This window comes from Artemia franciscana, chromosome 3 (assembly GCF_032884065.1).
Source record: "Artemia franciscana chromosome 3, ASM3288406v1, whole genome shotgun sequence".
NCBI classification, from domain to species: domain Eukaryota; kingdom Metazoa; phylum Arthropoda; class Branchiopoda; order Anostraca; family Artemiidae; genus Artemia; species Artemia franciscana.
Window position 1 is genome coordinate 51828968 of NC_088865.1, and position 27889 is coordinate 51856856.

Below are 27889 nucleotides of genomic sequence, written 5' to 3' on the forward strand. Positions count from 1 at the left end.
TCAAGTAGGCTTTATTTCAAGACCAAAAAGATTACAAAAACAAACAATGTCTTACTAGCACGTAAGTAAAAGGATTAGAGCACAAACAAAACTAAAATGTTGCTTCTTTACTTTCAAATTTTATAGTAAAAAACAATTTGAAAAAAATCTTCAGCAAAATCACAGGCTATAAAAGTCGTTCCTAGTCCATACAACTTCAATCCTTCAAGAACATGTTAATAGCGGCTTCAAATCCGTCAGATGCCAGTACCAGAAAATAAGATGGATTATCAAAAAGACTTAACATTTTGACTGGCCTTCTATCAAAAACATCCAGATAAATCTCTGGTCTCAAAAAATCCAGTGACATTAGAATCTGCTGAGATGGGACATAATAAACTAGGACCTTGCCTGAAAGAAAGCATCAATTCAATCAGAGACAAAAACCCGAACAGTAAGTTTTAAGCTTTTTCTTTGCCAATTTTTCAAATAACTGACAATATGGATCATTTCTTTTGGGATATATACACCAAGAACTTCCCTTAAAGAAGAGTAAACTCACCTAGATAGAGACCCCTGAATAGTAAATTGTAAGCACAATCTATAGTGCTTAGTTAATAGGGTATTATGAAAACCCTATTCAACCTTTACAAACAGTTCATAGTAAGAAATTGTGAGCAAGGAGTGCCTCAGTACAATATTAAAAAAAAAAAAAACAAAAAAAAAACGGATAACTATTGATCCATCAAAGAATAGGCTTTTTATCCTGATTCCAAATATATACAGTTCATTAAGTTTAATTCTGACTATTAAGAGCTGTGAACCTGAAAAAAATTTAACTGATTTTCGAAAAAGGGGAGTAACACCCCCAAAAAGTTACAAGATTTTAATGTAAAATCACACCGCCACATCCAGCAAGTCATAGAATCCTTTTTAGAGGTTTCAAGCTCCTATCCATAAAAATGTGGAATTTTTTTCTTTTTACCAGAAGAAAGATCAAGGACATGTGTTTATTTTTTTCTCCTCGGGGATGATCATAATAAAACTAATGGTCGTAGGACGTTAGGAGAGGTCACTCGAGGTCACGGAAATCAGAAGATCGAGTGCCCACTGTAAGAAGCCAAAAATAATGAAGAGCAATTAGCCCCTCCGCCACGCCTTTTTTCACAAAGAAATCTGATCAAAATTTTGAGATAGCCATTTGACTCAGAATGGTAAAAAGGTCTAATAACTATGCCTTTGGGGATGAAAATAGTTTCCATAGCTAGTAAGGAAAGAACTCTAAGTCACACAATTTGCTCATGGTTCCCATATAGTATTTATAATTGGAAAGGATATGGTATTCTTTTGGGAAGATTTTGTTTGAAGCATTTTCCATGAGGGAGAGGGGAATGAATTTTCGAGGAGAATTTTCCAGGAGAAATATCCCACAGGGGGTAGAGGGAAGGAGATTTCCTGGAATTATTTGAAAAAATCAGGTATTGATTTTTAAAGAAACAAGTTTTTCCAACTTAAAGTAAGGAACAACAATAAACTTTAAAATGAACAGAAACTATCCCATATATTAGGGGGGCTACCACTCCCTCAACCCTCACTCTTTACGCTAAAGTTCAACTTTATGTCCCGATCCTTCAAGAAAAACTGTTCAAACACAAGGGCCATTAAAGTTGAATGAGAGGTATTTTTAAAGAACTTTCTAACTTCAGCGTACAGGTCTAAGAAATAATTTATGTTCGTTTTAAGTCTTAATGTTGCTCCTTACTTTAAGTAGGAGAAAACTCTTTTTTAATTTCAGGAAGTGTCTATTCAATCGATACATCTAATAACTAAACTCGTAATAAGAACTTTTAGTCCAGCTCTTTAGCTCTTTCCAAGAGCTGGAGCAAGAGCAAAAAAACTATAGAAATTGCATCAAAACTTGTTTGTATGAATTTTTGTAGCTTTTTTACGGGTAGAATTGAACCTTTGGGTGACAGGAGGGGGGTTGAAGCACGGTAACACCCTTCATACTGGATACTTATTTTGGATGTGTTGTTCGAAGGATATACAATAAAACTATACAAAAAGCATCAAATGGCGATGAAGAGTGGGGGGGGGGGGGAGAGTCGAGCTGAAGCATCTTAAGCCTTCCACTCTGGATACGACTGAATTTTCATTTGAAGAAATATCATTTCTTTTATTTTGCTTTAAAATTACTTAAACTATATAGTGCTTTCAGTAAAGCACACATGACACTTGCGCTATAATTGGAGTGCAAGGGGGATAACTTATCAATACATATATCTAGTAGTCTCTTGCCATTTTGATTTTGAGTTGAATATCAGCTTTTTCAGTACATAATAAGTTCACTATTTATCACAAGTATAACATCTGTCCTTTTAACTTTAACATTTGTCTTTTAAAATCTATTTTTATGGCACTTGATATCTACCAAGTGACATATAGCGATCGCAAATTCCGTCGGTCAGTCTGTCGGTCTGTCTGTCCCGGTTTTGATACTTTAGGCACTTCCAGGTAAGGTAGGACGATGAAATTTGGCAGGCGTATGAGGAACCTGACCAGATTACATTAGAAATTCTCGTTTCTCCAATTCGACCATTTGGGGGGGGGGAGTGGTAGAACGGTTAAATCGGAAAAATAATAAAAACCAAGGTATTTTTAACTTACGAACGGGTGATCGGATCTTCATGAAATTTTATGTTTGGATTGATATCGTGTCTCAGAGCTCATATTTTAAAACCTGACCGGATCTGGTGACATTTGGGGGGAGTTGGGGGGGGACCTAAAATCTTGGACAACACTTAAGAGTGGAGGGATCGGGATGGAACTTGGTGAAAAAATTATCACAAGTCCTAGATACGTGATTGACATACCGTAACGAATCCACTCTAATTGGGGGAGTTGGGGAGGGGAGTGTTAATTCTGAAAAATTAGAAAAAATGAGGTATTTTTAACTTACGAAGGAGATATCAGATCTTAATGAAATTTGATGTTTGGAAGGATATAGTGTTTCAGAGCTCTTACGTTAAATCCCGACTGGACCTGGCGACAATGCGAGGAGTTGGGGGGTGGGGACCTAAAATCTTGGAAAACGCTTAGAGAAGTGATCGGGATGAAATTTGGTGGGAAAAATTATCACAAGTCCTAGATACGTCATTGACAGAACCGGAACGGATCCGCTCTCTTTGGGGGAGTTGTGGGGAGGGTTAGTTCTGAAAAATAAGAAATTTTTTTTTTATTTTTAGAAAAATAATTTTTAACTAACGAAGGAGTGATCGGATCTTAATGAAACTTGATATTAGGAAGGATATCGTGACTCAGAGCTCTTGTTTTAAATCTCGATCAAATCTGGTGACATTGAGGGGAGCTGGAGGGTGGACCTAAAATCTTGGGAAACGCTTAGAGTGGAGGGATCGGGATAAAAGTTGGTGAGAAAAATAAGCATAAGTCCTAGGGGCGAGACTGACATAACCAGAACGGATCCCCTCACTTTGGGAGAGTTGGGGGGGGGGTTAATTCTAAAGAATTAAAAAATGAGGTATTTTTAACTTACGAAGGAGTGATCGGATCTTAATGAAATTTCATATTTAAAAGGACCTCGTAACTCAGATCTCTTATTTTACATCCCGACCGGATCCAGTGTCATTGACGGAGGGGACCGAAATCTCGGAAAACGCTAAAAGCGGAGAGATCGGGATGAAACTTGGTCGGAAGAATAAGCACAAGTCCAAAATATGTGACGGAAATAACCGGACCGGATCCACTCTCTTTGGTGGAGTTGGGGGGAGGGAGTAATTCGGAAGAATTAGAAAAAGTGAGGTATTTGTAACTTACGAACGGGATATCAGATCTTAATGAAATTTGATCTTTAGAAGGAGCTTTACCTTTTTTTAGTTTTTTCTTTTTTAGTATTTTTCTTTATTAGTTTTTTCATTTTTTAGTTTCATCTTTTTTTAGATTTTTTTTTATTTTTTATGTATTTTTTTCTCTTTTAGTCTTTTCCTTTTTTTAGTTTTTTCTTTTTTCTTTTTTATTAGTTAGCCTTATTTTTAGTTTTTTTTTTTAAATTTCTTCTTTTCTTTACTTTTTTTTAGTTGTTTTCTCTATTTTAGTTTTTTAGTTTTGTTTCCTTTTTTTCTTTTTTCAGTTTTTTTATAGAAGATAATTTGAATTCTTTTAAGTTTCTTTTAGTTAGTTTTTTTTATATATTGACGTCATACTTAGTGACAGACAGACGGACGGACAACCAGACAGTACCTTTATATATATATATATATATATATATATATATATATATATATATATATATATATATATATATATATATATATATATATATATATATATGTATATATATATACATAGATATTGTAATCAACCCTAGACTGAAAAGACACTCCCGTAAAATCAAAGATAATTTACCATGTGAGAATCGTGATAAGCCCTCAAACATAATTTACCTCCCATATATATGAAAAAACCACTGGGAATCTTAAAAAAGTATGCAAAAAAATAATCTGTATGTTGTATTTACCAACAATTTGAAAATCACAAATCTCCTAAATTCTGGTAAAGATAAAACTCCAGTTACTCGGCAAAGAGATGTCTGTCAAATACCATGCGATAGTGGCAGATTCTATCGAAGGAGAACTTACCAGAACTTAGAGAAACGCCTACAGCAGCATAAAGATGATATCACCAAAGCTCTAAATCCTAATATTACTTCCGTTTCTTTTGATTCTGCTTTAAGTCACCATACTTTTAATAATCTTAGCCACAAAACACTTTTAGAAGAATCCGCCCTTATTAGTAATGACCTAGCCATTAAGCAAGTAGTTCGAAAAGCAATTGAAATCAGACTTGAGATCAATAATAATATTTCCCTAAATAGGGACTTGGGAGAATATTCACTAGCTGCTTTATGCACAAATTTACTTAAAAACAATCTTAAAATTTTTAACAAAAAAACGATAGGTATTAATACAGAACCTTTCATAAGTAGACCTCCGAGATCAGCAGCCAAAAAAACAATATTAACCTTAAAAACGCGTTTTTAAATCATTCTCTTTCATTTTAATGGATTGCATCGTTTCATCACAATTTGTTTATCAGTGCTGGTTGAACGTCGCTGAGGTAAGGATGCTGGGACTGTTTTTAAAAATTCTTCATTTTAGTTGTATTGGCTGTATCCTGTTATAAGTTTTTCTTCTTATATCTTTATTTCTCGCTGAGGACGGCCCTTGGACATGGACCAAAATATTCATTCTAATTTTGCACTGTCTCTCAAAAATATCCTATTGTTCTTTATGCTTTTGGTGTTTGTGATGGAAAGGCATTGTGGTCTTCGCTGCTTTATATAGAAGTCAATTCGTTATCTTTTTAAGTTATCTTTTTAATCATGCTTGCGATCAAGGCCAAAAGGCTTTCCTTGGAGATATTGTGGCAAAAAATAAATAAAAATATTTTTACCCAATTTCAGAGATTTTTTCTTTGTTTTGCAAAATACTTTTCGTGATTTTCGTTTGTAACACAATTTTTCAGGGAATAAACTACTCTTTACTAGCCATAATGCATGCAAACAGGTCTAACAAACAGAGGTGAGGGGGGGGGCAAATAAAAGTAATTTTTAATGCCATTTTTTTCGTTGGGGGGGGGGAATGCCTCTAACACTGTGAAGCCATGGTGATCCATGCCTGACATTGTTTAGAAAATGATGTGATGTATCCTTCAGGTCAAGCTGAATGCCTTAGGTGGCTCGGTGCTGAGGTGAGTTGTTAGTAGTAGTAGTAAATTTTTTGCTTACGCTTTCCTTCAGGTAAAACTCATATAATAATTTTTTGCAGGATTTCATTTGGAAGATTATCCATAGCTGTAATACCTGAAACACAAGGAATTTATATAAATTATATCATAAAATTTAATTATATAATAGTATCATATAATACAACAAATTTTATCCTATAATATTACATTCCTATAAAAAAAATGAAGCTCTTGCCAAAACAAATTCTGGCATATATGCCATTTGACTAGGTCAATATTGATTATCCAGTCTGTAATATTGATAAGTAAATTTAGCTTCCATTGAAGGCAAAAACCAAAAAGTAACCAGCTCAGAAGGGGTCAGCTACCCTCGTATGGAAAATTGTATTTTTTTTTAACATTCCAAATAAGAGTAGAGAGCCATATCAAACTTAAGAACAATGGAAATAGTCCTATAATAGATCAAACTGAAAACGAACAGAAATTACAAAAAGTAAATGAAACTCAAACTGAACAGAAATTTGAAATCAACGACGACAAAAAAATCACTATAATAACCAAGATGACTGGAAAGAATTATTGAACATGAACTTAATATTGAATATATAATGCTATTATTTCCTGAAATCTCAGTAATTCAAGATTTGTTCCGCTTTATTTTTCAAAATCCCAAAAATAAAAATTATTACAATTCTATATCATATAAAAACATAGTATAATTTGTTGTCAGTAAAGCGCAAATGACACTATATGCTTTCAAACTCTAAATGGTTAGAAGAGGGGTTGTGGGCAGCAGCTAAACTCCTGCTTGAAGTATTTTTTTTTCCGTTTAAGTGTTTACTTGAATATTCAGTTTAACTTGTACTCGTTTCAATATTTATTTATTTAAACATTTACAAAGGATTAAGTTTCAGCTCAATACCTATAACTGTTCCTGAGACATTTCACATTTTGCATACACTATTTCTAACACGGTGGATATACACTGTATCTTTTGATTAGTTCAATATCCCATGAAATTTTCAACAAAATACAATAAACCGGTTGATATATATTGCACATATTCACTTTTGACAACCGAGAGTTTTGACAACCTCTAGTAGAGCCAAATATAACCCTGTTCTATAGTCAAGGTCTTCCATAGTTTAAAATTTTGATTAGTTATGTTCAAATTGACTTCAACCAGCATTATAAACTATCTGACAGTGAGAAATCAGCACAAAAGACAATGATGTGCCCAAATAATCAGCAAATGTTTGTGGCCTAAACAGGGCCAAAGATACATAATTGTATATATTTTTTTAGGCACTTCTTGAGCACAAGGGCCAAGGGTTTAAATTTTGTCATTGGTTACTTTTATTTCCTTAAGATTGAATACTAAAACATACTGACATGCCCATTTTTTACATTTTTTTTTTTACTAATTTTTATACAAGTGCTAATAATTTTTATAGAAGTACTAATAATTTTTTATATGAGTGCTAATTTATATTTCTGCTAGATGTGTATACTGACGTAGTTGTGATTTTTCTTTTTTCTTTGTTCAAATTCCTTAATAACTACGTATCAATCTGATTTGTAACTTGAAACTAGAATAATTCCTGAAAATTAAAAAAAACATAAATATACCGAAGTAATTTTTCTTTTTTATGCACTTCTTAAGCACAAGGGCTAATTTGAACAAAGCTAAACAAAAATCTGGGAATAGCTTTAAAACAATCATAAATACTCATTAATATTATCCTTAAGAGGTTCTTTTGTTTACCATCCTCCCCTGGTGGCCAAAGATGCGGTCCACTATGTATATTTCCATTATATTTCACATAAGTAAATAATTGTAAAACCCTATTTAAGTTACATCAATGCAATTGACTTATAATAATTACAAAGACATGCTTGTTTTGAAGTAGTTTAGAACTTTTAGGTGTTTTTTTCCAAATCCACTCCTGTGCTTCAGAATTACCTACTTTGTCTATCACCTAATCTCTGCCATATTCCAGTGAATTTACTGCATTTATACGAGCAGAAAGTGTTTCATTTGGGAAAATAATTACATAGGGAATCAAATGATATTCCTCTCAGACTAGGGTAAATTTCAAATCTCATCTGTTATTTAGCTACAAAGAATGTGAGAAAAACTCCCTGATAGATCTTTTAAGCTCATTCCAAATGTATTGATAGCTCCATTGGCCAATTTTGTATTGAACCCTTCAAAAGACGCCTTGTTCATTATTATTAACATAAATATTCATTTATTTCAATGATAAATTGCACCAGTTCACTTACAACAACAACCCCTCCCCCAAATGGATAGATATACAGGCCAGCCTTTTCTCTATTGTTTAGAATGTTGTAACTCTTTTCTGCCCATCTATTCATTATTGTTTGTTGTAAAAAAAACACATTAAAGAGTTAGGAGATTGAATGCAGTTTGAGTATATAGTGATCTATATCTCTATCCATCTGGAGGAGGAGGAGATAATGCAATAATGGTAACATTAGATTCCTTAATATCTGCACATTTCTACGATATCCTCCCCCCTGATGATCTGAGTAGACCAAGGCAAAACTGAAAGACGACTAAAATTATGAAACAAAAAAATTATTACTTTGCAATATATAGCACGTTTCTATTAATTATATTATAATAATTACTTCCATTCTTATCATGTTTTAAAATAATATTTAATATCTACCTGATCTTGAATGCCTTTACAATCAGATAAAGAAAATGCTTTTGACATGCCAATAAACCAGAAAAAAAAATTTAAAAACATCAAGTCAAACAAGATTACATAAAAACATATTCTATAGGGCAATATCTAGGACCAACAGGGATGGGGGGAAGGCAGAATGCAAAACATAGATTTGGCATTTGAAAAGAGCATAAAAAAGTTATTTATTAATAAGTGTTAACAATCTAAGCATGGAAAGCTCAAAATTTACACTGATTTTTTATTTACAAGATAAAACAACCTACTGGGCTTCATCTAGGACAAGAGGGAAAGGCCACCCAGTTTTAGACTACTATATTACAATTAAAACTGTGAAAATTGGAGGTATTTGCTTAGGTACTCCTTCAGAGCCCAATATTCCGAACACTCGAGAAGTGAAGTTAGATTAGTCTCAATGAAATATACCAAAATATGAAAAAATATAAGACTTTAGTTTATATAATAATATACAGCCCAAATTAATTATAATATAATAAGTCCAATGCATTTTGTCAACCGTTATTTGTCTTTGTGTCTATGAAACCCATCTTCATAAATGGTGTTCTGATTTATTGTGTTCTGAAAAACACAGGAGTATTGGCCTACAGATTTAGTCTATTATTATACAATTAAAACTACGAAAATTGAAGCTATTAGTTTGATAGTTCAAAAAAAAAAGCTATTACAGGCACCACCGTTATCTCATGTTTTTTTTTTCTTACAAATATCATAGTAACTGTCATGACAACACCCCCCCCTTGATAGTCCCGTATTATATTTTCTCAATTTAATCAAACTTTACGATAAATCATGGATTTTTTGTTAAAACAGGTTTCTTCGTTGAGAATATCCTTTTTCGCTTGTGATTGATTGTAACACTGGGTAGAAATATTATTTATAAAATGGTCTACAAAATTGGATAACAATGGAAAGAAAAAGGATAATCTGATTAATTGAAACATTGTGGGTAATAGATGGTAGTTGGCTACTTCTAAGGGAAAAATACTAAATAGATTAAAGTGTTACAATTAGGTACGTTGTTTTGTGCTATTTATGGTTTTTAACATAATTTAGCTAGGAACTTGATGGGGTTTTGTTTGTTCTTTCCAAATAACGATTTCTTCCGGCTAAAATTTCATTTTGAGGCCTTAGCGGGACCCTAGAATGTAAATTATTGTCTTATCTACAGCTTTTAGACCACGGTATAAAATTTAAAAACATCAATTAAAAACTCACAGGTCAATTATTAAATTCATTACTTGAAATCTAATACAATCTAATACAAATCTATAAAATACAATAAAATCAATCTAATACAACAAATCTAAATCTAATACAATCTAAATCAATGATTTAAGCATTTGAATCTACAAAAGTAAAAAATAATTTTTTTTTGTCTGTGGACAATTTTTTTTTGATCTTCCACAGAGCAAATACATCCATTTTCCTGCTTAAGCTCTGAAATAAATTTAACACCCTCTCTTTAAGGATTTATACTTCCTTTATCCGCCCACATCTTGAATATGTTTGTCCAATTGGTCATCCTGGCATCTCCCCTAAAAGAAGCTAAGGTTCTATGCCTGCTCCTTCTAAAAAAAGGTTGGATCGGAAACCCTTGAGCACAGCAGAGGTACGTTGTGCCTCCGTTTTGCCAAAAATGCAATAACAAACCCTTGCAAGAAACCCCTTTTACACTAAAGACACTTCTCATCCAGACCCCACTTGCCATGGACTGTTTCTAAGCCCGTTCCTATTGGTTTATCATCCAATTTCGTTGCTTTACCTCCAGATATAAAAAAAAACTATGTCCCCTTCATTACTGATAAAATAAACAACTAGCTTCCCTTTTTTTAGTCGTTAATGGTGATACCTAATATTATATTTGTTTGCCTGTTTTGTTCCTTCCTTCTTTTTATAAGTTCTCTTTTAAACCTTCTTTAATGCCTATTTCATTTCACCTTTTTAACTTGCTGACATTTTGCAGCTTAATATTTTTGACTAAGGAATAATTTGTCATTCTGATATTGTTGTCGTTGGCATTGTTAGCGAGTTTTTTTTTTAATAGTAGTGCTTTTTTAGTATTTTCTGTTCATATTGTTTTTTTTTTATGACTCTGAAATGTGAATTCGATCCTTTGGGGCTTGTTGCAGAAATTTTTTGAAATAAATATTTTATCTAATCTTGTTTGCTGTATAAATGATGCAATCAACATCATACTTGACATTCAAACTTATCTCTCATAAATATGAAACAGAGCGATTAACAATACAGCATCATCATCTCCTGGAAAAACATGGGTAATATCAAGGTGATACAAACCCTGGCTTTCCATATGGATCTTCTCCAGTTTCTTTTTCTCTATATTTTCAACTACAAAGGTATACAATAACAAAAATAAAAAGTCACTACTTTAGTTACTTACCCCAAAACCATCACAAGGCCACGAGATTTCAAAATCCCTTTTTTGTTTTTTGGCTTTACTTTGCTTCTACAGACCTTTAGTAGTGCAGTTGCCAACAACTACCTTTATTTAAAGATACGTGTCTGAGTACTTTAAACAGCTGTTGATTCGTTTTTCTGTTCAGTACACAACAAAAGTGACCAATCAAACATAGTTTAAGCACACTGAACGAAAATCACAACAAAAAATCAAAAGTGCAGTTACCAACAACTACCTTTATTTATAGATAGGTGTCTGAGTATTTTAAACAGCTGTTGATTCGTTTTTCTGTTCAGTACACAACAAAAGTGGCCCATCAAACATAGTTTAAGCACACTGAACAGAAATCACTACAAAAAAATTAATACAAACACGAGTTTGGCTAATGCCCCCATCCTTAACTGTAAAAGCCTAAGGCCTAATGTGGCATTTGCATTTTATTGGAAACTATATGTGCCTTGAACATCCCTTGGAAAGCACTAATAAAATTAAACTGAATATTTGGTATATTATGATAATAACTGATTGAAGTTCAGCAGTTCAAGATTTTATTTCTTTCTAATCTTTGTTTTCAATCTTGTAAGACCAAAAGAAAATATTTGTGACATAACTTGTTTTAGTAAAGCGCAAATCAAGCAGTAGGCCTTAAAACCATTACAGATGCGAAATGGGGCAGGAACAAACTCTTGTTTATGGTGATTTTTGTTCAATTTTATGTTTGATTTGCATATTCAATTTAAGTTATATGCGTTTTAAAATTTATTTCTTAATTTATATTAGTGCCTGTCGAATGTTTGTTTGATATGATTGTTTATTTAATTTCTGTTCGTTTTAAGTTTCATTTATCCTTTAATAGCTATTGCTGGTCATTTTGAGTTGGAATGATTATAGGAATTTATTTTTGCTGGTTTATGTGTAATATGGCTCTTTACATTTCTTTGAACAATTTTCTTCGAAAAGTATTTTTTTAAATTAATTTGTGTTCGATTTTGATTGCCAATGTTTCAAGTAATTCAACATTCCCTATTTCAACATCATTTCTTTAGACAACGTATCGAAACATCAACATGATTTTTTTCGACATTAAAGTTTCAAACTTCAACATTCCCTTCCATTCCCTGGAAATAGTCAAAAAAAGATGTAATAGCAGTCAAAACTTTGCTTCAATATCCTTAGCCTTTTTGGAAACATCCAGGATCAGATGTTTCCTCCTTCTCCTAATGATAAACTTTGTATGTAAGAATTTGAGAAATTGCAGAATTTACATTCCTTACCCTCGGGGCAGCAGGGGTATGGGATCCATTGATCCCATACTTTCCCTTCCATTCCCTGGAAATAGTCACAAATAGATGTAGTAGCAGTCACAGTTGCAAGTTATTGCAGTTGGAAGTAGTCACAACAGCAGCAGTAGTAGTAGAGATTCTGAAAGTTTTTAGTTATTATTCTTACCTGTTCCCAAGACAGTGCAGATAGGCCTTTTTGATAATTTTGAAATGTGTAATTTCTTTTTGATTTAGCTCAACCAACCTCTTAACATTTCCCAAGACTTTGCTTCAATATCCCTAGCCTTTTTGGAAACATCCAGGATCAGATGTTTCGCCCTTCTCCTAATGATAAACTGTGCATGTAAGAATTGGAGATTGCATAATTTACATTCCTTACCCTGGGGGCAGCAGGGATACGGGATCCACAGAGGCTCAGCTATTAGAGGTTGTTACTATTTTGAATAAAATGGCTTTTCAAGATCTTTATCAGTCTTGAGGAGAGAAGCTAAAAGGGTAAGAGAGGGAGGGGTCACTGCCCTTTGTTCATTTTCTAACATGTCCTTAAAGTTTCAACTTAACACCCTTAGCTGTTCCTTGCATATTGATGTTGGGTTCTTTTAAAAACTCTCTTGCATATAGTGTGCTTTGATTTGTTTGACATCCCATCCAATGTTCTCTAAAAGTTTAACAGAGGCAGAACTATAGTGTTGCCAATAGTAAAGGCCATATGGGTTCAATGTTTTACCATTATTTTTTGTACCACAAAGGCACTTAAACAATAAAGGGACGTTGAATAATCTGTGGACGGGGCCCATTTGATAGGAAACTGGAAGTTCTAGTGCCCTTTTTAAGAATCAAAAGTGAAGAGAGGGGAACTAGTCTCCCCACCCCACGCTTTTTTCTCCAAATGCATCAAATCAAATTTTTAGATAATTGCCTTGTCCAAAGTAACCTTTAAGTAATCCAGAGTTGAAAACAGCACCCAGGGAAAGGGTTGTAAGTTATGCAAGTTGCCGATTCCTAACAGATAAGGTTTTTACGGAATGGGCGGTTGTACAGACTACAGAGGAAGTTTATTCAATTTGAAATCAAAAAGTTCTAGTTCCCATTTTAAGAGCAAAAAGAGATCAAAGGCAACCAGTCCCCCACCCTTTTTGTCTCAAATACAGCTGATCAAAATTTTATTGCCATTTTGTCCAAAATGGTCCAAGGACCAAACATATAAGGGTAACATAAAGGGATGTTTAATAATGGATGTTTAATAAAAAAGAGGGTATGTTTGATCCTTGGTCTTCAAGAAGGCTTAGGATAGTAAGATGAAACTTTAAGGAAATGTTGAGAGGGATTACAAACACATTCAAAACACAATGTGCTAAGTGGTCGTGAAAACGGAATATCAGCAATATCTAAATAACAACTGGGATATTAAGCTAAAAATTTCAAGATATGTTGAGAAATGAATGCCAGGCCACCATTGCTCCATGGCAATAATTGTAAATTATACAATTTGCATATTGCTCACATACAGAATTTATCGTTAGGAAAAGGGGAAATATTTGATTCTGGGTGTATCTGAAAAGGCTAGGGGTATTGAAGTGAAACCTTGTAGAATCTTGAGGGGTAAGTTTATTTTATATCAATAGGTGCTATATCTATGTACAACCAATTTATCAAAAAGAAGGACCAGCAATATTTTGAAGGTTCCCTCCCATGCTTTTAATTGCAATCCCTCCACATATACAGGACCGAAATGGTTCAATAGAAATTTTCTTCAAAATAATCAAAAGTTCAAATAACTATGCCTAATAACCACCTATTGGTTTGAAGAGAGATGCTGAACACAATAAAAGACGTTGCGTGTGTTCTCATTGTCATAAAGACATATTATCAATACCTAAGGAATGGTTGAAGGTATTAAGTTGAAAATTTCAGAGGATGTTGAAGAGCTATTGGAGGGTACCAAGCCACCTTTGCCCTTTTTAGATACTCCCTTCCCTCATCATTGATAAAAATTTAGAAAAAAACAATTTTGTTCAAAACAGTCAGAAGGTGCAGCAATTATGCCTCCAGGGACAGAATGTCTTCAGGGTATTAATGGTAAATTATTCAACTTGCTGTTTCTTACATGCAGGATTTCTCAATACGAAAAAGGAGGAACTTTTTATTCTAGGTGTGTTTGAAAAAGCTAAGGATACTAAGATGAAACTTTAGGGCATTGAGGGGTATGTTAAACAAAATTTAAAGATACTATGTTCATCTTGTTTATCAAAAACGTGTACCTGCAATACAACAAGAACAGCCAAAGGTATTAAGGAAAACGTGGTCAGAGGGCAACCAGTCCCCCCATTCCCTTTTCAGCTTCTCTCCCTCAAAAGATATCTGGTCAAAATTTTGGAATAACCATCTTGTTCAAACTAGTCAATAAATTTAAATAACTATAGGCTACCTCCAGGGATAACTTAACCCCAGAACCCTTGGAACAAGTGTTGTAAATTAGATAAGTTCCCCACCGTTTATATACAAGGTTGGTAATTAAAAAAAAGTTGGTTTGTTTGATCCTGAGTCGCTAAAAGGGCTAAGAATGCTAACTCATTCTAGTGGTAACATGTTATCCAAGGGTGCAAAGAACAAGTATATATTAAAATTTTATTTAATATATAGAAATTTTCATTAACAATATTTGTTGACAATACAGAGCTACAGCTTTTATTATCGCCAGAGACTTCAATCAAACAAATAACGAGCAAATGGCAAATAAAGACCTAAAACAAGCAGTGACAATTCTGACCCACCAAAGCGAAAGCATGCTTGACCTAATTTCATGGACCATTACAACCATTACCAACCACCATGTTCATTAGTGATTAAAAACTCTAACCACTTTGTAATTTGCTCGTTGGTCAAAGCCAACTTTCCAGAAGAGAAGAAAACTGAAGTAACAGCTCAACCTTTCATTAGGGAAGGTATAACTTAACGAAATGTAGTTAGGAGCGACCCGGCTCAATAGTAAACGAAACTCTAAAAAAAAGAATTTTGATGCTAATAGACACATCAAAGAATCAGATGTTTATGCTGATTTTAAATAGCCTATATAAGTTCCATCGCATTGAGTCCTTACCATCAAAAGTTGCCTTATTTTGGAAAATAGGGGGAAACAACCCCTAAAAGTCATAGAATCCTATCTACAAAATATAGACTTTCGTATTTTTTGCCAAAAGACTAGTCACGGGTGCGTCTTTAGTTGTTTGTTTTTTTCCCCCCAGGGTAGTAGCATTAACCCAGTGGTCCTAGGACGTCACGAGAGGGCTCATTCTAACGGAAATGCAAAGTTCTAGTGCCCTTTTTAAGTGACCAAGAATTGGAGGGCACCTAGGCCGCCTGCCACACTTATTTTTTCCCAAAATCAACAGATCAAAATTTCGAGATAGCCATTTTTTCAGCATAGTCGAAAAACCTAATAACTATGTCTTTGGGGACGAATTACTCTCTCATAGTCCCCGAGAGAGGGCCGCAAGTTACAAACTCTGACCATTGTTTACATATAGTAATGGTTATTGGGAAGTGTAGAGACATTTTCAGGGAGATTTTTCAGTTGAGGTGGGGGTTGAGGGGAGGGCCTTACGTGGGAGGATCTTTCCATGGAGGTATTTCTCATGGGGGACGAGAATTTCCATGAAGGGGGCATGGCATTTTCTAGTATTATTTAAAACAAAAAACAATTAAAAAATAAATATGAAAAAGTTTTTCAACTGAAAGTAAGGAGCAAAATTAAAACTTAAAACCAACAGAAAATATTAAGCATATGAGGGGTTCATCCCCTCCTAAATACCTCTCTCTTTACGCTAAATTATTTTTAGCAGCTCATACAAATTTAAAAGTTCTAATTGCCTTTTAAGTAACCAAAAAATTAGAGGGCAACTGAGCCTTCTTCCCTGCTCCTTTTTCCTCAAAATCTCTTGATTAAAACTACGAGAAACCCATTTAGCCAAAAGAGAATAATATGCAAATTTTTTTTTAATTATTCATGTGCAGAGAGCCAAAATCAAAACATATATTAATTCAAAAATGTTCAGAAATTAAATTAAAAAAACAAGTTTTTTTAACTGACAGTAAGGAGCAACATTATAACTTAAAACGAAAAGAAATTAATCCATATAAGAAAGGCGTTGTTCCCTCCTCAACAACCTTGGTAAAAAAATGACTTTAGCTCTTTTTGCTAAAGTCATTTTTTCTGTTAGAAAAAATGGACTTGAGAGAAAGAGCCAAACTTTAGCAGGCCAATGAGGAGGGAACAGTCCCTTTCAAATACGGACTAATTTCTGTTTGTTTTAAGTTTTAATGTTGCTCCTTACTCTCAGTTAAAAAAAAAACTTGTTTTTATTATTTAATTGTAGCAAGTGAAAATGATAAGCATTGGATAAACCTAAAAAGTACTAATCCACCCAATGTTAGTTCCACTGAAACAGAAAAGTTGCACCCACAAATAACATCCTTTTTGCACCAGCAAAGAAGTTGAACAGATCTGCTAAGAAGGGATATGTTTATAACAAATTGACTTCAGAGTTGACTACTAGCCCCTATACTTTATTAAATAAAAAAAACTAGTTTTTTTTAACTGAAAATAAGGAGTGACATTAAAACTTAAAATGAACAGAAATTACTCCGTATATGAAATGGATTGTCTGCTCCGCAATCCATCGCTCTTTACGCTACAGTTTTTAATTGTTTTAAAAAGTAGAATTGTGGCAAATAGTCAAACTTTAGCGTAAAGAGCGAGGGATTGCAGAGGGGAAAATCCATTTCATATTCGGAGTAATTTCTGTTTTTTTTTATTTAATTTCTGAACGTTTTTGAATTAATGCATGTTTGATTTTGGCTCTCCGAACATAAATTATTAAAATGAAATTTACATATAAATTCTTTTTTTGGCCAAATGGCTTTCTCTTAGTTTTGATCAAACAATTTTAAGAAATAAGGTATGGGGAAGGAGGCCTAGTTGCCCTCCAATTTTTCAGTGACTTAAAAAGGCAATTAGAACTTTTAATTTTTAACGAACGTTTTTATTAGTAAATAATATATGTAACTTAAGAATTAACTTACGTAACAAACTTTCATATTCTTATATTTTTAATTATATATATGAGGAGGTTTGTCCCCTCGTTAATACCTCGCTCTTCACACTAAATCTTAAGTTTTATCCCAATTCTTTAAGAATGGCCCCTGAATCAGAAAGGTCGTATAATAAATAGTTGAAATTACTAAAGATACTTTAGCATAAAGAGCAAAGTATTTATCTCCTCCTGAATACCTCGCTTTTTATGCTAAAGTATTTTTAGAACCCCTCATATGCGTAATAATCTCTGTTCGTTTTAAGTTTTAATGCTACTCCTTACTTTCAATTGAAAAAACTTTTTCATGTTTATATTTACATTTTTTGATAATAATGCTAGAAAATCCTGCGCCCTTTTCATTGAAGTTCTCTTCCCCCATGAAATATTCCTCCAAAGAAAGATCCTCCCGCACAGCCTTCTCCCCTCAACTCCACACCCAAACCAAAAAAAAAATCCCCCTGAAAATGTCGGTACACTTCCCAATAACCATTAGTGTATGTAAACATTGGTCAAAGTTTGTAGCTTACAGCCCATCCCCCAGGGACTGTGGGGGATTAAGATCCCCAAAGACATAGTTACTGTGTTTTCGACTATGGGGAACAAAATGGCTCTCTCAAAATTTTGATCTGTTGACTTTGGGATAAAAATGAGCGTGGGAGGGGGCCTACATGCCCTCTAATTTTTTTGGTCACTTAAAAAGGGCACTATAACGTTTCATTTCCGTTAAAATGAGCCCTCTTGCAACACTCTAGGACCACTTGGTCGATACGATGACCCCTGGGAAAAAACAACAACAACAAACAAATAAATAAACATGCACCCTTGATCTGTCTTCTGGCAAAAAATATGAAATTCCACATTTTTGTAGATTGGACCTTGACAATTTTTTCTATAGGGTTCTCTGATGCGCTGAATGCGATGGTGTAATTTTCGTTAAAATCCTATGACTTTTAGGGGTTGTTTCCCCCTATTTTTCAAAATAAGGCACATTTTCTCTTGGAAGGACCCAGATTATCTAAATCGACTGGTAAGAAGAGATCATCGTCGTCAGCATCAAAAAATTTTTGGATTAGCGAGTCGACGCTGGTTTTTGTGTCGCTACCATTCAATTCAAATTGAGCCCCTCCGAACTGACTAGAAGGACCCGGTTGATCTAAATCGACTGGGAAGAAGAAATCATCGTCGTCAGCATCCAAAAATTTTTGGATTAGCGAGTCAACACTGGTTTGTGTGTTGCTACCATTGATTGAAACTCTTATCTCTGTCGCCGGTGGTTCTGAAAATCCAGAACCGTGACTACTTCCACTGTTGAAATTTTCACTTGCCATAATAAATCACTTAAAACTCTCTTATCGCATGCAAAACTGTAACTGATGCAATAACCTTTAAACCCATGCCTTTTATAGCTTTCACACCAGATTATGCAATATTGGGATATCCCATTTTACCAATTCTGATTGGAAAATCCAATAGCCTATTGGATCATCAGAATGCAGAAATGCCAACAATTGCAAAATATGTCTAACCCTATTTTCAATTAAATAAAAAAAACAAGTTTTTTAAATGAAAGTAAGGAGCGACATTAAAACTTAAAACGAACAGAAATTACTCCGTATATGAAAGGGGCTTTTCCTTCTCAACGCCCCGCTCTTTACGCTAAAGTTTGACTCTTTCTCTTATCTCTACATTTTAAAACCGTAAAAAACTTACTGCTCCTTACTACAGTTCGTTACCACGAACTGTTTGATAAAACCGTTGTTTGCCGACCATCAAAATATAACTACCAAGATTGCCAAATAGAATGTAACCCCCCTTTTCCGCAATAGCTTTCTTAATATCATTTGTATTTATACAAATCATTAATATCCTTTTTATTTACAGGGTTCTTCTCCAGCATTCCTGAATTTCTCACAAGGAAACCATATTCTTGTATATATTTTATTTAATTTGTATATTTTTTATTGTGTACAATAAATTATTATCTTACTCCTAACTACTTATGGCATATTGGAAGCTAGGAAAAACCTACACCTACTCTTAGAAAATTTTTTTCTAGCATTGAAAGAATTAAAATCCATAAATTCACTAGTCTAGTCTAAATTGTGTAATAACAATCGGGTTCGAAAATACCTTCCCTCGTGACAATGGAATGTTGCGTCACTTGCATCTGGGAAACAGTTCATTGGAAATAACTCACTGTCTAGTAAATTTCACTGTCTAGTAAAAGGTTTATCCCTGTTTGAAAGGAAATAATGGGCAGGGACTGAGACAGCTTGCTGCCCTCCAATCACTTTGTACTCTAAAAAAGGCACTAAAACTACTAATTTCCAATCAAATGAGCCTCCTCTAAACCTTATAGGACCAACTCTTCCATAAGACCTTCTATGACCCCAGGACATAGCTTACAAGCCTTACCTCTGGGCTCTGGAGGGGGGGGGTGTATCAACCCTGAAGACATTGTTATGTGTTCTTTGGACTATTTTGAACAAAATGAATATGTCAAAACTTCAATCAGATGCCTTTGAGGAAAATAGGGCCTGGGAAAGAGGGACTAGTTGCCGTCCTATCACTTTTGACTCTTAAGAGAGAACTCAGCTTTTAATTTCCAATCAAATGAGCCTCCTCTAAAGCTTATATGACTATCTCTTCCATAAAAACCTTATATCCCCCAGGGATATAACTTTTAATCCTTGCCCCCTGGCTCTGGGGTGTTATATCAACCTCAAAGGCCTTATTTTATGATTTATGGGCTAGTTTGAACAGAATTTCTATCTCAAATTTCTATCAGATGCATTTGGAGAAAAGAGGGTATGGCGTGGAGGCTAGTTTCTCTCCGATCACTTTTGACTCTTAAAAGGGCACTAGAAATTCTGATTATGTTCAACATATGTTTACGTTATTATATACATGTGTCATATTTGATTATGTGCTCTTAAAAACGACATTGGAAATCCTGATTATGTATTTGTGTATCTCATGTATATGTTAATAATGATCAAATAGTATAACTTAAGCCCATGTCCTGAAGGCTGCGGGGAATTGTCGTCCCCAAAACCTTTATTACAACAATGCCTTTCAACCATGCCGAACGCAATGGCTATCTCAAAAATTTTTGGGGTTGGGGGGGGGCTGCTCGGCCTGTAATCACTTTTGACTCTTAAAAAAGGGCCAAGAAGTGTCAATTCCTAACCGAAGGAGCTTCTTTCAAAGTTTTTACAACAACTCCTATACGAAGTGCCTTGGTCAGAAAAAACAACAACAAATAAATAAATGAATAAATAAATAATACATTGTGCACACATCGCTTTTTACTCGGGTAGTGCCGTTGCGCTGAGCACGAGCTCAGCGTGACAAAGCATGAGACAATGAGACAAAGCATGAGCACAGTTGGGCTGTGGCTAGACACCAAACTGAAATCTTTCTTTTCTTAGCAGATTAGCAGACGAACTAGTGTTTATCTGCAGGTGATTGCATGTGCAGGTCGATATGTATGTAATCGAAATATCCATAATTTTTCTCATTGTTTTTCACTGTGTAGTAAAACGATTTATCCCTGTTTGAGCAATTATTTGTACAAGATATGGTTTGGAAAATGAAGGGCATGATGGGAGAGGGATGGCTGCCCTCCAATCACTTTTGACTCTTAAAAAGGGCACTAGAAATTCTGATTATGTACAACATACGTTTTACATTATTGTGTACATGTGTCATATTTGATCATGTGCTCTTAAAAAGGACATTAGAAATTCTTATCATCTATTTGTATATGTCATGTATATGTTAATAATGGGCCAATAGTATAACTTAAAGCCCTTGTCCTGACGGCCGCGGGGACTTGTCGTCCCCAAAACCATAATTACTGGGCCTTTCAACCATGCTGAACGTAATTACTATCAAAAAAATTGGGTTTGGGGGGGGGGCTGTCACCCTCTAATTATTTTTGACTCTTTAAAAGGGCCAAGAATTTTCAATTTCCAACCGAATGAGCTTCTTTCAAAGTTTTTACAACAACTCCTTCTGTACGAAGTGCCTTGGTCAGAAAAAAGCAACAACAAAAATGGATAAATAAATGAATAAATTATACATAGTGCCCACATCACTTTTAACTTGGGCAGCGCCATTGCGCTGCCTATGAAAAGCCATTTGTTCTCAGACATTGCGACATTTGATTCAGCCCCATAATTTTTTAGACCATGGTAATAAATAGTAGAGCATGGCAGAGCTCGACTTGCTATGGTAGAACGTAAATCGGCTTGGTAGAGTTTGGTAATGCATGGGAAATGGTGGAGCTGGTGGGGGTAGGTACTAGGGTGTAAAAGTTTTAGTCATTAATCGTAGAGTTTTTGATACTACTGCTACAACTACTAGCAATTCACTGCAGTGCCAAGCTACCTGAGACCGAAACAGCTTCACTAACTCCTTCTCCATCACAACCTATTTTAAGCTTCCCTTTTTACACTCTCCCAAGCACTTTCAATTTCATTTAAATTTTTTCTCACGACTTCATTCCGAGTGAAAGGCAGGTCATCCCCGAATGAGGTGGGAAGACATCGTATAAGGAAGATTTAAAGGAAATGGGAACTTCTTGGGAGGATGTACAGAGTTAGGCTTTGAGTAGATTTGGATGGAAGATGAGCGTGATTATCTGTATTGACCTCAGGTGGCTTGGTGCCGTGGTAATAAAAGTAGTTTTAGTAGTAGTTGTAGTAATGGTAGCAGTAGTAATAGATATTTATACCTTCAAAATTGTAGCAGTCCTTTTCTGTTGCCGTTTTTATTTTTCCAGACCAAATTTTCCGGGGTATACACTACTATGACTGATACATTGCAAATTTCAGTGGTAAAATGAAAAACTAGAATTCTACTATTAATACCTTCCTAACCAAAGCAAGACTTTGAAGATTTCTAATTCATCATAAACCCTTCTCTCTGCCTATATACCCCATCCTTCCTGCCTGAGTAAATAAATTCAAATTACTTAATTCGATTTTTCTACTCCTAGGAAATAGGGTTTTGAAACTCCAAACAAGTCTAGTCCAAAACGTTTGAATTTGTCCAGTTTAAAGTTTAACACGATAGTCATGTTAAGATTTGAAAGGTTCCAAGTCGCAACTTTCATATTATTTTAAGTTGTTAGAATAGTTGTGTCCTCAGAAAAAGCAATGTTTTTGCTTTCAGACTAGTTCAGGTCAGGAACTAATACGTTTTGTCAAGTCTACACCAAGCTGATTGCAATCCGAACGGCAAAAATTCTGTGCAACCTATAGCTGAATGGAGGCTTTGTGCAATCCTGGGCATATCTTTGTCACTACATGGTTTTCGACACTTGGCAATGCTCATCTATCAACAAGAATCGATGTCCTGTACAAGCACTCTCAATACTATCACCTCCCTCTCTTTTTTATTCATTGGTACAAATAGTATACTTTATAGGGGGTGCACCCCTTAATAGATAACTTAGCTAGAAGGAGGCTATTCAAACCAAAAAAGGCCACCAAAACCAAAGAAAACATAGAATTGTTATCTATCAATTACCTATCATTTTTAACTAGGGCTTAACATGGGACCTTGGTCCCTTGTAAATAATTTATGCTAAAGCAAATACATTAACAAATCTAGTTTTTCAACAAAAATTAACGGTTTGTAAAGATATCGGCCATCTAATAGAATAAATTTATATGGCTGCAAATTAATACAAAAAAGAAATTATTAATGCATTTCATTTATCATACAGCAATTATGTAAAGACCTTTTTCTTAACTGACACCTCTGACCGAACAGACAGAACAACTGACAGAACAACTTACGTATAAAATAATCTAAGATCAAGTTTGCAACGTGTCGCCGGGTTCTTTCCCAAGATTGATACACCAATGTAAAGCATTCAATCCAAAAAAAAAAAGTCCGAAACATAGTCTTCCCCCAAGATAAATTCTTTTAGCGAAAAACCAAATAAACACCATAAATGAAAGCAACATAAAATTAGTTGGCTGATATCCCCACAAAAAAACTTGTAATATAAAAGATTACACGGATTAAGAAAACCAGTGTTGAGAAAAAACACTTGCCATCCTCTAGAAATTTATTTCCAGAATTTCCCTGGAAAATTCCGTGATTGACTATAAAAAATATCCAAATAAAAGCCTAAGTGCTTATCTGGAAATTTTCTTATTGAAATGGTGAGCCTCGCCACCTTACCACCTCACAGCCTTACCACCAAATTGACTTCCCAATTGATTTCCTTTTCTTTACTTGTATTTGATTATCCTCAAACTTGGCAAAACCTCATGATATCAAAAAAAGTAACTTCAGAATTGAAAATGAACAAACATTATCCTTTTTGTGAAGGGGCTGCCAGCAGAGCCGTTTGGAGGGACAACAAAGTCACTCAGGGGTAGCAGCCGGGGCAAGTTCCTCCGAGTACTTTGGCTGGGGAGCTGCCCACTTTGATCACATTTTAACTTTGTTTGTTTTTCCTTGTTCTCATTCGATACGGGAGGGGTCAATGAAATTAATTTTATCCCAGGCACCACCAACCCTAGGAACGGTGCTGGTCGCCAGCCTGTTTGGTCCCCCTGCTCATTCTGACAGATATTAAACGTCACTTCACTGATAAACTATTAAAAACTATAACCTAATTTTCTAGAACGAGGAATATCAGTGAATTATAGTTCAACTGAATTCATCTTGGTTCTCATCACAATAAAATATCATCTGATGACGAATTAATTAGTTTTTAAATCTTTTAAGATTTGGCAACTGAAAAATAACAAAGCTATTAAATTTTGGGTGAAAATTTACTCTACGTGAGTAATGGCCATTGATGCTTGTTAATTATTCAGAACAAACTCAAGAATTATGATCTGTAGATCTGTAAAAACCAGTTTCATAGCCACATAGACAAGTGATGGGTGACAATATGCATTGGACTTCTAATTTGGGTTATATATTTGCAAATTAGGGGGGATGGGGGCTGGTCCCTATATGCAGGGACTGCATATAGAATGAGGCTCTCTGTAACAGACAGATACAAATTTTTAAGAGCACGATGTTTTAGCCCCTAAGTACATTTAGCTGCACACATCAATTTTGTATATGTTCCGTCCAGAATAACTTCCTGTCTAAGGTAACTCCCAAATATTTAGCTTTTTCTTTTATTTCAATTACATTACCATCAAAAACAAGGTCAGGCTTAGGAAATATTATTTAACTAGTGTAAATAACTGCTTCTGTTCTCTTTGAATTGAAAACTAATTTATTATTACCCACCCAACGATCAAAGATTCGAAAAACCTCAGATGTTGTAAAATCTAAATCACTTTTAGTGTTGGAAGGATAAGCATGAATGTGAGAATTTCTGGGCAAATTTAAATCTAATAGGTCAATAATATTACTATTCCATAAAAATGGCGATAATATTCCACCTTGTGGATAGGATTTCTCAATTTTTGAAAAACACTCATTATACGATACAACTCTGTCTTATAGATAGCTATACAATAACTTAACCATCCAAATTGGGCATCCGGAATCTTTTAATTCATTGACAATGCCAGGGTGCCAAGCGTTGTCAGATGCACATCGAATGTCAAAAAACAGGCACAGCGTGAGAAGTTTATGTTGCTTTTTTTCAATATTTACAACAGGATTATATATAGCACCCAAAGTCTTACGGCCTTTCATGAACCCAAACTGGTTCCTCGAGATCCAGTTCTTGAAGCCCAAGTCATGAAGTTGATACATGATTCAACGTTCAAAGACTTTCCCTACATTTGAAAACAAGCTAATTGGGCGATAAGACTGGGGACTGCGATTATTATTTTACCGCTCCTTAGAATTAATATCACAATTGCCTTTTTCCAGGCTGGCGGGAAATACCGGAGTGTTATGCAAGTGTTTAATATTTTTAATAGTGATGGTGTTATAACATTTATATTATTTGTTTAAATTAGGCTAACAATACAATCTGGACCGGGGGCTTGTAAAGGACGCTTGTTATTAATCACTTCTTTTAATTCTTCTTCTGTGATGTTAATTTTATCATTGTCTTCCATTGTCAAGACGTCTGTAACTACGCTTCTTAATTTTGTGTGATATTGGGTATCACTATTAACATCATCTTTTCCAAACTACCGCTAGAAAAGTACTTCGCCTGCCTCTTTAGTTGACGTTGTTATTGAACCATCATCTTTAGTGACATGAATAGACCTAATCGGAGGTTTATTTGATTTGACACACAAAGGTAGATATCGGATTTCAATCTAACTTTGTGAGGAATAATTTTAAAACGGATTAGAATAGTAATAGTAGCCGATGGTTACCCCCACGGAAAATACCAAATTTTCGTACCCCCCTCCCCTTTTTCTAAGAAAATTACTTATCTTATTTATGCGATTATAGGATGTTATTTATACAAAATCAAAGACAAAGAATTTACATCAATTGTTCCTTCGCTCTTATTCTTTTGGCGTCATCCAAGATCTTAGAAAGTCACAGTTTGGTTTTATAAAAAGATGTCTCCTTTGTTTTCTCTACTGTAGATCCCCGGTATAAGGTATAACTATCGTTAGTAACCATTTATTTAGTGCATATGTAAGAATGAGAAATAGTACAACACAAAATACGTAGGTTGCCTCTGGAATAAGCCCCTCCCCCTTCTGTGTGTGTTTTTACTTATACATATAATATATATGTAATATGTATATATATATATATATATATATATATATATATATATATATATATATATATATATATATATATATATATATATATATATTATGCATATATATGTATAAAATATATATTTAAAATATTATATAAAATATATTTTCATATGTATATATCATATTTATATTATACATTGCACATTATATCTATGTAAATAAAAACTGTTTGTTACAAAAAACAGTAAACAAACAGAAAACATAGGGGAGTTGAAGGAATGACCAAAATTCAATTCTTTTGTAAGTTTCGATTACTATTGAACCGCATCGATCCTTATTTAGGGTTTGTTACAATGAACTGTTTGCTATACATTCAGATTGATATTTGCAAACATTATTTGAATTATTTGAATTAGTAATTGTTGTAAACAGAAATTATTACATATATAAGGGGGTTGGGGTTTTCGTTAGAGTTTGACTCTTTGTTCCAACTATTTAGGAATGACTAATGAAAAACAAGGGCCGTTTAATTAAAATCTTAATTAAAAGTTTGAAAATAAGCTTTAGCATAAAGATCGAAGTGAAGAGCTGTTTCTTTTAAGTTTAAATGTTGCTCTTTAATTTCAGTTGAAAACTTTTTACTTTTTTGTTCACTTTCTTATCGTTTTTTTTATTAATGCAGGCTAATCCAGCTCCCCCTCAATGGAAAATTCCTTTCCCCCACGCAAAACTCCTCCACGGAAAGATCCTCCTACATAACGCCTCCTCCAGAAAATCTCCCTGTAAAATATATGTATTCACCCCAATAGACAATACTATATGTAAAGATGGGCAAAGTTCATAGCTTGGAGCCCTTCCCCTGGAGGCTCTGGGGGGTCAAGTCATCCTAAAAGACATATTTGTTAAACCTCTTGGCTATGCTGAACAAAATGGCAGTCTCAATTTTGATAAGATGACATTGGAGAAAATGGGACGTGTGAGGGGGGATAGCTGCCTTCAAATATTGTTGGTCACTTAAAAAAGGCACTCCTCTTTCGGAATCCTCTTTCGATCTTCTAGGATTACTGCTCGATACAATTACCCATGGGAAGAACAAGCCAGCAAACAAACAAATGAACATGCATCTGTGATCTGGCTTCTGAAAAAAAAAACTAAATTCCAGATTTTTGTATAAGGCTTAACACCTCCACAGTAGGCTTCTCAGACATGCTGAATCTAAGGGTGCTATTTTCATTCATGTCACTTAATTTTTAAGGGTATCCCTTTTTTTCAACAGCTAAGCAATTTTTTCAGGCTCGTAACTTTTGATGGGTGGTATTAAACTTGGTGAAATTTATATATTTTGAGTAAGGACAAAAATTCAATTCTTTTGAAGGTTTCGCTTGCTACTGAAACGCATCGCTCCTTACTTACGGTTCGTTACCGCGAAATGTTTGTTTACTTACACTGAACTGTTTGTTTACTTACGTTGACACTTACTTACAATTCGTTACCACGAACTGTTTGATATACATTTAGATTGATATTTGCAGATATTATTTTAATAATAGCGCTAGGTTTGCTCAACACGAATTATTTTACTTTAAACAAAATACAAAAAGTTTTAATGTAACTCCTTACTTTTAGTTAAAAAACTTGTTTCTTTTAATTTAGTTTTATATAGGAGCTTAACACCTCTACTGTAGGGTTCTCATATATGCTGAATCTAAGGGTGCAATTTTCACTAAGGTCACTCGCTTTTAAAGGGTCCCAACTTTTTTTCAACAATTAAGTACTCAGACTTGTAACTTTTGATGTGTGGTATTGAACTTGGTGAAATTTGTATATTTTGAATAAGGACCAAAATTCAGTTCTTTCGAAGTTTTACTTACTATTGAACAGCATCGCTCCTTACTTACAGTTCGTTATAAAAAAAACTGTTTGATATATTTTCAGGTTGATATTTGCAGAC

The 27889-nt window shown here is 34.2% G+C and overlaps 1 long non-coding RNA gene across 2 annotated transcripts; it reads right to left on the reverse strand.

Annotated features, from left to right (window-relative positions):
- LOC136024660 (uncharacterized) lies at nt 1-27889 on the reverse strand. 2 transcript variants are annotated; one of them, XR_010616879.1, is made up of 3 exons: nt 27810-27889; nt 5783-5857; nt 1-390 (listed from the first exon to the last, which is right to left on the reverse strand). It is a non-coding gene; the product is annotated as an uncharacterized LOC136024660 (long non-coding RNA). The 2 variants fall into 2 exon arrangements; XR_010616878.1 differs by lacking the exon at nt 27810-27889 and adding an exon at nt 23022-23056.